A 13,756-nucleotide genomic window follows, 5' to 3' on the forward strand; every position below is an offset into this window, starting at 1 on the left:
GGAAAAGACAAATGATTATCAAGAAATCTAAGACCTATTACATTCCTGAATACAGATTATGAAACACTTACATCTGTATTGGCAGCAAGGTTAAAAGTAGGTGTATCCAATATTATTAGTGTTACTCAATCAGGATTTTAATTCCTCAGGAAGAGTGGTTGGGATCTTCTTGTTCTCATAAATATATCTCACGCATCTTTCAATCTTCGCACTGTGGGGATGACCAGCAGAATGACTTGTTACAGGTGGAACAAAGGAACAAAAAGATTTGAGATAGTCTGTGGTTGTAGCTGAGAGTGATAGAGGAGATTCTAAAGGAGATGCTGGTTTGGACTGTAACATATTGTGTTAAGTTCATTCTGCCCACTAGATGGTGCACTATGTACACGTTGTACTGTTGTTAAAATCCCGCGAGAGTTGATGACGAGGGCAGAGGCGTCACGGGATCCAAGATGGTGAATAAAGTAACGGAGTAAGGCAGACATCGTGGTGATTATTCTTAATTGAAATACATCTACTACAGGTAGAAAGACAAAACAATACATGGACGAGTCAGTGGTGAGTACCAACACTGAGTGCATAGTTCGATATGAGTGCTCTATGCTCATGCATCCGGCACTCGATGCGTCCTGATGAGGTGCATGCATTGACGTTCTGATTGAAGTTGGCCTCTTGCTTCAGCCCTGAAGGATGGCTGATAGCGGATCTCCAGCGTGTCTACAATGGAGTAAAAAACGTACCTCTCGAGGAGCTGTTCAATCCCCAAATCTAATGGATTGTCGGTGTTGGTGGTGGTCGTGATGGTGGTGGTGTTGGGGTCATTGTTATTGGTAGTGGTGGTGTTGGTGTCGCCATTGGTGGTGGTGGTGTAGTTATTGGTGGTGGTGGTGTCATCATTAGTGTTGGTGTCATTGGCGTTGATGGTGTTGGTGTCGTTATTGGTAGTGGTAGTGTCATTGGCGGTGGTGGTGTGTGTGTCATTGTTATTGGTGGTGGTGGCGTTGGTGTCATTATTGGTGGTGGTCGTGGTGGTGGTGTCATTGTCATTGGTGGTGGTGGTGGAATCATTATTGGCAGTAGTGGTGTCATTGTCATTGGCGGTGGTGGTGTTGGTGTCATTATTGGTGGTGGTGGTGGTGGTGGTGGTGTCATTGTCATTGGTGGTGGTGGTGTCATTATTGGTGGTGGTAATGTCATTGTCATTGGTGGTGGTGTTGGTGTCATTATTGGTGGTGTTGGTGTCATTTGCGGTGGAGGTGTCATTGTTATTGGTGGTGGTGTCGGTGTCATTAGTGGTGGTGGTGGTGGTGGTGGTGTTGGTGTTATATGCAAGAGCATGATGCTGTTCTCAGGACAATGTGGACCTCAGCAGGAAAACCCCTTTTTCAAATGGTGATTCCAAAGGGACGGAAGGAGTCGCAAAACAACAAATATACAACAGAGAAAAACAACAGAAGTGGGTAAAACCTACCCTGGGTTACAGCAAGCATGCTATTGTTGTGGAGCAAAACACTCTGGGCGTGACTGCAGATTTAAGAACGAGAAGTGTTCTACAAGTGGACACATAGCTCGAGCTTGCAGAAGAGGAAATGAGACATCTTAAACTCTGTGTGGGAAAATGGAGAGAAATGTTTCCAGAGGAGTTGATGATGAGGAGGAACCTTTTGGAGCAGTTTCAGCGTACCCAACTTTATCCTGTGAAAAAAAAGATATACAGTTAATATACAGTTACACTGGGATACAAAAACACACCTCTACTACTAGATACACGATCTGCAGTGTCAGTGTTGTCTAACAATTTCTACAGGACACACGTTGAAAATTTCTTTTGTCAAACCAAGGTGATCTCCAACCATGGTTTTGGGCAGCAAGCCGTCCAGCCGTCATTTGGACGGTCAATTTTTTGGAAAAGACAGCCGAAAAAATAGCAGACGGGTTTCTCAAAGCGTCTGAAATATGTGCGTAATGGCCATCACTTCCTGTCACCGTTTAATTTTGCCTGGATTCATCTTTTTTTGCCAAAATATAGCAAATTATCAGCTTGAGTACACAGCTTGCAACTGACTTCTGGTTCTGTATTACGCCCAGTAACGAGCAATGTGTTTGGTAAATTGATACCATTTGGTATAAATTAGGGATGCACCGATACCAGTATTGGGTATCGGTTCGATACCAGGCATGAGTACTCATACAACTGCCACCGATACCACTACACCGATACCACTATACAGCAGCGTGCGATTTACAGCACTTTCTTGCAAAGTGCGGGCGGCGAGTGAGGAGTGCACAGCTTGCTCAAAGCTCTGTTCCACCGAGCGCACCCCCCACCCCACCCCGGGCGGTTCGCCACTCCTAAATGAATGTAGAGGTAACCCTGCAGTTTCTGACAAAGTTTTATTGAAAGTACTTTTGTTAAATGATAGTTCTCAGTTTATGACAAAGTGTTAACCCTTCCTGCTCCGGTCTCCAGACCGTGGTCGGAGGAAGCAAGGGTGACCCACTTCTACTACGGGGCCGATGCTTTCCTCGGCTTCGGGGTTAACTCCCTTGCCTCACAGCCGGTGGAAAGCAGGACGTGGAACTCAGTTTCTGAGATGAACACTTGTTGCATTTATTGGTGGATTACTTTTATGTACAGCTTCTTGCTAGATACGCTCAGTATATGCACACTCGCTCGCTCACGCACACTGGTCAAGCGAACAGTGCTTCTGTTAAAGTTGACGCACACAACCCACTCTAACAAAAGTTTTATTGAAATTGTTTCTTACAGTATAGGTGGCAGTGCCATAAAATAACTCATTTTGAATGTCAGTACATCACAATGTAGGAATGTTGTTCAAATAACATCTGTGGAAAAAAATAAATGTGTGTATTGGCTTAGTACTCGGTATCAGTATCGGAGAGTACTCAAATGCAAATACTCATACACTACTCATTTTGGAAAGAAGTGGTATCGGTGCATCCCTAGTATAAATGTTTTGAAAGGCGGCCTGATTGGTTTGTGATTCTCTGACTCATTCTGATGCGTTCAGATGCTTTGGCACAGGGGAGGAATTTGGATGAATTTTCTTTCCGAAATGCTGAGGAATTATATCTGCAGAATCGGATCTATGATCCATCGAATTATTCATTTCCAAAATGTTGACTGCACATGATTCATGCTTTTCATTGAAGTATAGAATATCCTTTGCTGTGAAAATGCTGATTTCGATATAAGTATTGACAATCATGCTTGTTCCATCAACAATTTCTGTGTGACTGTGACATACTGAGGCCTTGGGACCTCACTATAGGAGGCCTGCAGAGAACTAATAAACATCTAATATTCAATTAAAAACTAATAAGAGGATAATTGAAACTAACTTCAGAGTTAAGAGTCTCCATGTGCTCAGTTTAGGGGTGCAGAAAGAAGCAAAGTTAGAAGTGAGGTGAGTCAGGTACAGGTGTGATGTTCTGTGTTTCCTGTTTTGTGCACCTCTCCTCTCTCTCTCTCCCCTTCTCTTAGTGCTGCACTCTCCAGGGACAAGCACACACACCTGAGGCTGATCATGATCAGCATGGTACTTAAGCCGGCAGCTGAGCGAAGGGCGCTGCCGGATTATTGTCGATCGTCCTGAGTGGGCCTGGTGGCGCCTCCCGTCGCCGACGCTTGTTGCTTGCACTCCTGTTTTGTTTTTCAGCCGTACTCTGGCACGCTTTGTGTTTTGCGGAGAGAATAAACTGTTCCTTTTTACCTCCGATTACCCGCCTCTGCTTTTGGGTGCTTCGCCATCACAACAGGTACAGGTACAAATGAAAACAATCACCAATGAAAAGAAGCTATCACCTTAAACAAAAAAAACAAAGGTTTTTAACAAAGCAAGAAAGGATATTAGAAGCATCAGCAAAATTCTCAGGGAGAAAAGGAAATATATTACTGTTAAGAAGCAAAATCTACATGTCACAATGTAGTATTTAGTTGTCCAGAATGCATTACCATGCACAATTAAAGGTCTATCTTTATCTATTTTCTTTCTTTTGTTTTGTTTCCTGTTTCTTTTCTTTGAATAGACCACCCTCCTAACCCACACCCAAAATATCAATTTCTGCCTGAAACCATTTCTCCACCATTGAGAAAAGTAAGTGGGCATCCCTCATTATTACTGTAACTACAAGTGACAAAACAGTCAATATGTGTGGACATCATAAGGTTAGTGAAAGTCGATGCATTGAAAAGAGGCAAGCTACACAAAGTGGCATAGGAATGTGTACAGTCCATTCATCTGTACTGAACATACACGCTCACACATGCAACATGCATGAATACATTCTGTCTGCATCACTACTGACATCTAGTGGGAAATTCTTCACACTGCCTATAAAACAACCGAGCTGATGAATATTATTACATTATTACACGTCCTTTTCTTTGAATTTCAAAGTTCATTGCAACACAAACATAAAAGTGGGACTTAATTTGTGCCTAATCTTCAAACTTCAAAAGGCATCATTAAAGACCCGTGGAACAACATTGTTTTGTTTTTTAACACATGGCAACTGTACAACATGACAACTGGAGTGGGCTCTCCACACCCCAATCTGCAAGATGATTAAGTAAGTAACTAAGTCAGTAAGTCGCTGTAAAATCAAACACTGTGTCTAGAGGTCTGCACGTGCGTCACGACCTCCACAGCACATCTGGAGACTCACAAGTTATTAATTCCAGCAACCAAGCACCAGAGGAAAACCACACACAGTCACACACACACACACACACACACACACACACACACACACACACACACACACACACACACACACACACACACACACACACACACACACACACACACACACACAGAGGAAGGGGAACTTTTTTTTATTGACCTGGGATTTGTGGTGCTGTTTTCGGTTGGCTGTGATTCCTCTGATGTCTGTGCTTTCATCCAGTGAAAAGTGGAAATGTCTCCCTCTCCCAGGCCCACACATTGTCCCAGTTGCTCTTTGAGATCGTTGGCCAGATCTTTGAGTCGTCGTGTCACCGTGTCCTTTGACAAACTTATGTCACAGAGTTTTGTTTTTTGCTGAGGGCATTCAAAGTCACGCAATTCTCCACTGAATGGCTTGCTCCGCCGAGCTATTCGTGTTATAGCTTCACCAGATTTGATGAAGTGCAGTGTAGCCGCTTTTAGGTTGTGCAAGCTTATTGGTGTGCTCCTCGCCGGTGAATTTGTTGTAGGTTTTACGATTGGTATTGTAATGGCATTTTATGTTAAAGTCCATTGAGCATTGCATTAACCTGCTTGCAGATCAAGCACATGAGTATATCTGATCCGTGAGGTACGAGGTACGACAAAGTAAGCATTTGTCCACTTATCCCGAAAGCATCTTTTCTCGAGGGGCCCAGCTCCAGTGCTCGCTCTCGCTCCCGTAAAGGCCGTCAGCATCCCAGTGGTGAAAAATAACATTGCATCGTGCACTTCTGAGAGTCATCCTTTCAAAGCAATGCACAGCTGTATTAAAACTAACTGTAATTCCTTGCAGGGTGCCAGAAATGTTGCTGCGGCCCACCATTGGCCCTCGGGCTGCACTTTAAGAACATATGTCATAGAGTTTCCCGTCATTCATTTCAGGCTTTCCTTCACCATTTGCACTGCTTGCGCTGCCAAACTATTTGAGACTGGGTGCAAATAGGGCTGTTTGAATGTGATGAATTCCCTTCTGCTGCATAAACTCCTCCAACAGCTCACTTGTAAATGTGGGACCAATACCTGTGACAGGATTATAAGACAAGCCATGGATTCCAAGCACTGGCCTGAGTTTGTCTATGGTGGCAGTGGCTGTGATGTTGTTCATGATGTGAGCCTCATTTCATTTTGTATGTGCTGTCTTTTTTAAGGAAAAGCATCCTCCAAGCCCTTGCTCAATCAGAACCTCCTCTACTGTGCAGCAATGATCCAATGACCAAAGTATTGCAGGCATGTCAAGGTGTAAAGATGAGACGTTTACACCTTATCTCAGCACCTCACCATCCCCACAGCACCCACAATGACACAAAGGTTCACCCCGACCTCACTACTATCTCAATGGAGCATCAGTACATAGTGAATTATCTTAACAAAATAAAACATACAATGATATAAACCAAGAAATGATAGAGGATTATTTTGAAACACTTATCGCCAAAACTAATCAAATGAATGTGCTGACAATTTTGTGTGTGTGCCAGAATTATTAAATACAGAAACCCTTTTAAGGCGCTTACAGACAACTCAGACACTTTTGCAGTGAACTCTAAAAATATAGCATGGCTACATGATCTTAGCAAGCTAACAGCTGCTAAGGAGTTGGTTTATGGCACGTTGTGATTTACAGATTGCGTCCTCCTTCAAATGAAAATAATAATTATTTATAATTTATAAGCAGACCTAATGTCTGTTATTTAGATTTCATATCTGCAAATTAAAGCAAACCTGTCACAGCATCTGCCATGCTTTTTCTGTTTCTCGCATGTCTTCCCCTCCTGTTTTCTGTCCGTGGTGGGCCGAGTCTGCAGGACCAAGTCTCTGGCTGAGCTGTACACCTGAGATCCATCTTAATCAACAGGTTCTTCCTCCGCTCATTGCCAGCTTGTCTGTTTTACCCCTTGCGGTATTTTGCCTCTCACGCTTTAGGAAGTTTAGCAATTTTTTTGTGACTCTTGATAACTACCAGCTGTGTCCCCGTGCTCATGTTTGGACTTCACTGCGGCTCCCTCTCCTATCCGGCTCTCTGTGTGGAAGGCTCAGCTATCCTCAGCTCTCGCTGCTTGCTTGCTCCTTGCCACCGTCCACTCCTCCCTCATTAGTCTCGCCAAACTCAAATTACAAACCCTTCATTCACCTACTTTGTTTCTGGGTCAGCTTTTGGGTTCAAGTTCCACTGGCCCTAATAGAAACTCATTGACCCAACCCTTCAAATTTTTGGTTAATGCTGAAATGCTCGCAAAGCTTTATCCAAGATGGCAGCACGTACAGAACCAGTGGCTAGGTGCTCTAGCACAATTAGTGTTGGGGCTTCGCAACCTGAGAGAATGCTGCTCTGAACGTGTATCAGAAGGGTGGAGCTCCATCCCGGAGATGAGCACACCAGCAAAAGCCTGCAAATGCCCACTTTCTCATCAACAAAATGGATGATATCAAGCTGCAGATTGCCAACCACTACATTGACAGCTGTGTAAATGTGATAACCGATACATGGCTGCATGAGAGCGTCTCAGATTCAGCCATGGAGCAAGCAGGCCACGCCATCTACTGGGCAGACCGCACATCACACTCTGGTAGGATGAGTCGAGGTATCTTGGCGTATGTATCTAAACAACAGCTGGTGCACACGGACTGTGGTCATTGAGAGACATTGCTGCCCAGACGCATAGTTTCTTTTCTATTTTTGAGAAGATGCAGACCCTTCTATCTCCCAAGGGAACTCTCTACAGTGCATGTTAGTGACAATACTGTTTGTTTTGTTGTTGTTGTCCACATCTTTGTTAAAGTATCACTTATTGACAGAATTGAAAGGGTATGTTGTCAACTGTACACACAAAACACAGCATCATCAGTGTCTCATGTATTGATTAAGATCAATAAAATTTCTCAGAGGCAGCAAATTTTCTTTTGGCTCCTAGTTTGGGCACCATAGTTTTCTGCTTTCCAATATTTCACTATGTTTGAAATTCTCTGGTAGCAAACCACAATTCAAATCAAGAAACTTCAATTTCACATCAAATCTTGGTCTAAAATTTGTTGCCACCTATAATCCATTGTGTCCTCATATAAATAACTTTTTTTTTTTTCTTCACAAAAAAGGCTTATAGAGGCTTGTTCAACAAGCCTCTATGACAAAACAACAAAAGAGGAAAGTGACGTCGCCCGGCGAGGCGCAGCCCGGGCCTCACCCTGGAGCCAAGCCTGGGGTTGGGGCCCGCATGCGAGCGCCTGGTGGCCGGGCCTTTGCCCGCGGGACCCGGCCGGGCCCAGCCCGAAGGGATGACGCGGGTCCCTCCTCTTCCTCCTGTGAGCCCACCACCCACAGACCGTAGGGGTTGGGTGCAGTGTGGATTGGGTGGGTTGGCAGTCGACGGCAGGGGCCACGACCTGATCCCCGGACACGGAACCTAGCTTTTGGGACATGGAACGTAACCTGACTGTTGTCTCGGCCTACGGACCGAACAGCAGTACAGAGTACCCGACCTTCTTGGAGTCCTTGGGAGGGGTGCTGGATAGTGCTCCAACTGGGGACTCCGTTGTTCTATTGGGGGACTTCAATGCCCACGTGGGCAACGACAGTGAGACTTGGAAAGGGGTGATTGGGAGGAACGGCCTCCCCCATCTGAACCCGAGCGGTGTTCTGTTATTGGACTTCTGTGCTAGTCACAGTTTGGCCATAACGAACACCATGTTCGAGCACAGGGGTGTCCATAAGTGCACTTGGCACCAGGACACCCTAGGCTGGAGGTCGATGATAGACTTTGTGGTCGTGTCATCTGATCTCCGGCCACGTGTCTTGGACACTCGGGTGAAGAGAGGGGCAGAGCTGTCAACTGATCACCACCTGGTGGTGAGTTGGATGCGCTGGACGGGGAGAAAGGCGGACAGACTCGGCAGGCCCAAACGTGTCACGAGTGTCTGTTGGGAACGCCTGGTCGAGCCCTCTGTCCGCGCAGTCTTCAACTCCCGCCTCCGGGAGAGCTTCTCACGGATTCCGGGGGAGGTTGGAGACATTGAGTCCGAGTGGACTATGTTCTCCACCTCCATTGTTGAAGCTGCTACTCGGAGCTGTGGTCGCAGGGTCTCTGGTGCCTGTCGTGGGGGCAACCCCCGAACCCGGTGGTGGACACCGGAAGTAAGGGATGTCGTCAAGCTGAAGGAGGAGTCCTATCGGGCGCTGTTAGCTCATAGGACTCCTGAGGCAGCTGACGGGTACCGGCAGGCCAGGCGGGCCGCAGCCCGGGCCGTGGTGGAGGCAAAAACTCGGGCCTGGGAGGAGTTCGGGGAGGCCATGGAGGAGGACTATCGGTCGGCCCCGAGGAAATTCTGGCAAACCGTCCAGCGCAACAGCTCCCCACCTCCACACCTCAACTGGAGATGTCGTCGGGCGGTGGAAGGAATGCTTCGAGAACCTCCTCAATCCCACCATCACGTCTTCCGCTGAGGAAGCAGAGGCTGGGTTCTCAGAGGTAGACTCGTCCATTACCCAGGCTGAAGTCACCGAGATAGTTGCTAAGCTCCTCGGTGGCAAGGCACCGGGAGTGGATGAGATTCGCCCTGAGTTCCTTAAGTCTCTGGATGTGCAGGGACTGTCGTGGCTGACACGTCTCTGCAACATTGCGTGGGGGTCGGGGACAGTGCCTCTGGAGTGGCAGACCGGGGTGGTGGTCCCTCTTTTTAAGAAGGGGAATCGGAGGGTGTGTTCCAACTACAGGGGGATCACACTCCTCAGCCTCCCTGGGAAAGTTTATTCCAGGGTACTGGAGAGGAGGATCCGGCCGGTAGTCGAACCTCGGATCCAAGAGGAACAATGCAGTTTTCGTCCAGGTCGCGGAACACTGGACCAGCTCTATACTCTCAACCGGGTACTCGAGGGTTCATGGGAGTTCGCCCAATCAGTCCACATGTGTTTTGTGGACCTGGAGAAGGCGTTCGACTGTGTCCCTCGGGACGTCCTGTGGGGGGTGCTCCGGGAGTATGGAGTCCGGGACCCTTTGCTAAGGGCTGTCTGGTCCCTGTAAGCCCAGAGCAGGAGTTTGGTTTGCATTGCCGGCAGTAAGTCGGACCTGTTCCCAGTGCACGTTGGCCCCCGGCAGGGCTGTCCTTTGTAACCGGTTCTGTTCATAACTTTTATGGACAGAGTTTCTAGGCACAGCCAGGGACCGGAGGGGGTCCGGTTTGGGGACCACAGGATCTCGTCTCTGCTTTTTGCAGACGATGTGGTCCTGGTGGCTTCATCAAACCTGGACCTTCGGCGTGCACTGGCGCGGTTCGCAGCCGAGTGTGACGCAACTGGGATGAGGATCAGCACCTCCAAATCCGAGGCCATGGCTCTCGACCGGAAAAAGGTGGCTTGCCCCCTTCAGGTCGGTGGAGAGCCCTTGTCCCAAGTGGAAGAGTTCAAGTATCTCAGGGTCTTGTTCACGAGTCGGGGGAAGATGGAGCGTGAGATCGACAGGCGGATCGGTGCAGCGGATCGGTGCAGCGGATCGGTGCAGCGGATCGGTGCAGCGGATCGGTGCAGTTATGCGGTCGCTGTATCGGTCCGTCGTGGTGAAGAAGGAGCTAAGCCAAAAGGCGAGGCTCTCGATTTACCAGTCGATCTTCGTTCCTACCCTCACCTATGGTCATGAGCAAAGAACGAGATCCCGGATACAAGCGGCTGAAATGAGTTTCCTCCGTAGAGTGGCTGGGCGCACCCTTAGAGATAGGGTGAGGAGCTCAGTCACCAGGGAGGAGCTCGGAGTAGAGCCGCTGCTCCTCCGCATCGATAGGAGCCAGCTGAGGTGGCTCGGGCATCTGTTTCGGATACCCCCGGACGCCTCCCTCGGGAGGTGTTCCGGGCATGTCCTTCCGGTAGGAGGCCTCGGGGCAGACCTAGGATACGCTGGAGAGACTATGTCTTTCGGCTGGCCTGGGAACGCCTTGGGGTCCCACCGGAAGAGCTGGAGGAAGTGTCTGGGGTGAGGGAAGTCTGGGTTTCCTTGCTTAGACTGCTGCCCCCGCGACCCGGCCCCGGATAAGCGGAGGAAAATGGATGGATGGATGGATGGATGGACAAAAAAGGCCTTGATCATGCCTTTGTGAAAGTGAGAAACAGAAAAAAGTGAAATCACATCAAATTGCAAATTTAGATTTATTGATTGATTGAGGAAATGACAGCAGCATATAGATGACTAAATCAAAACATTAAGAAAAGACTGATTGAACTTGATTCATTGAACTTGATTTGTACCCATTTGAAGTAATTGGCAATAATTTGATTAATTTTTCCCGAGATGAGAAATCAGATAGTAAAAGAAAGTTGATTAAAATGGAAAAGTGAGACTAATTACACAAGGCAAGTTTCTGTGAAACTCCATAAGGATGTCTACTGTACAGATGTGGCGTGGTGGTGCAGCAGGTAACTGTAGTAGTGGGGCAGCAGATGATGGTGGTGGCCATGCAGCAGTCCTTGTACTTGGTGGAAAATCAGTTGTTGTGACGGAGTGTAAACTGTTGTTGCCTCAGTAACAGTAGTAGGCACCCTAGTCGTTGTAGTTGTAGTCGGCTCAGGAGTGGTTGTTGTTGTGGTTGTGGTTGGGGCAGGTGTAGTTGTTGTGGTAAAAAGGAAACAGGTTGGTGTAAAAATAACTGTTCCCACTTCTTCCATGAAAAGCAGAATTCTGATGTCATCAGCGATGTCACACACATTTGAAGTTCCACATCCAGCAACAGAGATCTGTTGGCGATCTCTCAAGACTGGGGATGAAAAGATTGAATTTGAGTCAAACAATTTCTTCTTCATTAGTCATGACAGACAAATATATGTCGATGATTAAAGTACGAAGAAAACAGATTCAGAGTCTTTTGTATCTGTAGAGACCGAATGCTTCTGTTGGGAAAAGACAGTGATCTGAATACTGCAGCTGTAGCAAAAACTGTTTTTCCATCATTACATGTCTACAATCTCATGCTGATCAACAATGGTTGTATGTGTACACATTATAACTGTCGTTACTAAGTTAGTGTGATGATTCATTGCTGACAATGAAAATGTCACTGTATTTTTGGTTATGGCTACAGCATGGCTATCAATCACCTGCCCACATCCTGAGAGCAAAGGCTGTCTCAGGATTTTAAAACTTGTTTGAGCAGGTCTTTTAGAATCATTTGAAAGCTGAAATCATTTAAATTTCACTTACAAATTTATATTGTCAATTTATGTGGTATGAAGGAGTCACAAAAAGTGTATTTACTGCCTCTTGATGACTTTGAAATATATATATCAATCTTTCTCCTGTTCAAAGGCATGCAGTGATTTTAAGTCCTTACACTCATGAAACAAGTTTAAACAGAAGTAAAAATGATTCAGAGATTTTTTTTAAATGTACAATAAAAGTACTCACTCTGTGACTGAAAGCAGGTGTCCTCCTCTCCTCTACAACTCACTACTGCGTCACACTGATCAGTGCTGGGATCACAACCATTGCATTGTATTCCATTTACTGCAGGAATAGCAGGGACTGAAACCAAAGAGATGAAACCACAGAGTGAATATTTAAGCCTTTTAACTTTAAAAGTATTTTGAAATATTTGTTGTTTGTTCTTTTCATCACAATTCTTCTGATCCAAATATACTTACAGCTTAGGGTCCTCAAGTTGCATCCATTCTCATCATCACAGCAATCAGCATTTGCAACTGTGTGTATCCCACCCAGGTTGGCTGCAATAGTCTGTGTGCCTGTGGTTGGACAAACAGCGGGACCTGCACAGTCCCTGTAGATTCTCTCTGTTCCATCGGTTTCTGTTGTCAAAAAAAGAGCATTGTGAATTTCATGGAACACATGTTGAATTTTTCAATAGTTCAGTGAAAAGGAAAAGATGATATGAAGAAAAGAATACCTGTGATGAAGGCATTCAAACACATTTCTCCAGGTGCACATTCAACTGTCCCTCCGAAAGTACAGCTCAGATCATTGACATCTGTACATACGTGACACTGGATTTCTCCAGCTGTAATGGGAACAAACATAGAAAAATAATATTTTATGAAAAGAAATGTGTGAACGGTGAAATGTCGGAAGATCCTGAATGTCTGAAGCCTTTGTCAGAATATCATTTAGATTTAACATTGAGCTTTAATCCTGGTTTATACATATGTACATAACTACTTTCACAGTTTTATTTTAGCTTTTTGTTCTTGAATTCCTATCTCCAGAGGTTTTTCCCTGTGCTGTCACATTTCAATATCTCTCAGAGGAATTAATAACTAATTATGTTTCATCTATTATTTTGATCCGTCATTAATTCCAGAAATCAAAGTAAAACTTAACAGCTTCAGCAGATTTACTAATGGATACATGTTATAATATTATTATTATCATTAAACTTTCTTTTACAATTTCTAAATTGCATTTTTGTGTTAATATTAAATAAGGTTGTGTTGTACCTGCATAAGATAAGATAAGATATAAGATATCCCTTTATTTATCTCGCATGTGGAGAAATTTGCAGTGGTACAACAGGATAGTAAAGAGAAAGAAGCACACATAGCAGGAACTAAAAAAAAAAGCAGATAAAAATACAATATAATCGAAAAATATGCCTATAAATGTGGACATGTACAGAATATGGGGGTGGATGTATTTTACATAGTAAATACGTTCTTATACATTATTATAGTTATAGCACCACTTATTGCACAGTTGGAGTGGAGTGATATTGTCCGGTGGTGGTGTGCAGTGGTCTACTGGGAGCAGGCTTGGTTGAAGAGTCTGACTGCAGCAGGGAGGAAGGACCGACGGTATCTCTCCTTCAGACAGCTTCAGACAGGCGAAGCCTGTCACTGAAGGAGCTGCCCAGTGATGTGACGGTACCATGTAGGGGGTGGGAGACGGTCTCCATTAGGGATGAAAGCTTCTTCAACATCCTCCTGTCTCCCACCACCTCCACAGGGTCCAGGGGGCAGCCCAGGACAGAGCTGGCCTTCCTCACCAGTTTGTTCAGTTTGTTCCTGTCTGCAGCCGTAGTGCTGCTGCTCCAGCAGACCA

Source organism: Lipophrys pholis, assembly GCF_963383615.2.
Source record: "Lipophrys pholis genome assembly, chromosome: 10".
NCBI lineage: Eukaryota > Metazoa > Chordata > Actinopteri > Blenniiformes > Blenniidae > Lipophrys > Lipophrys pholis.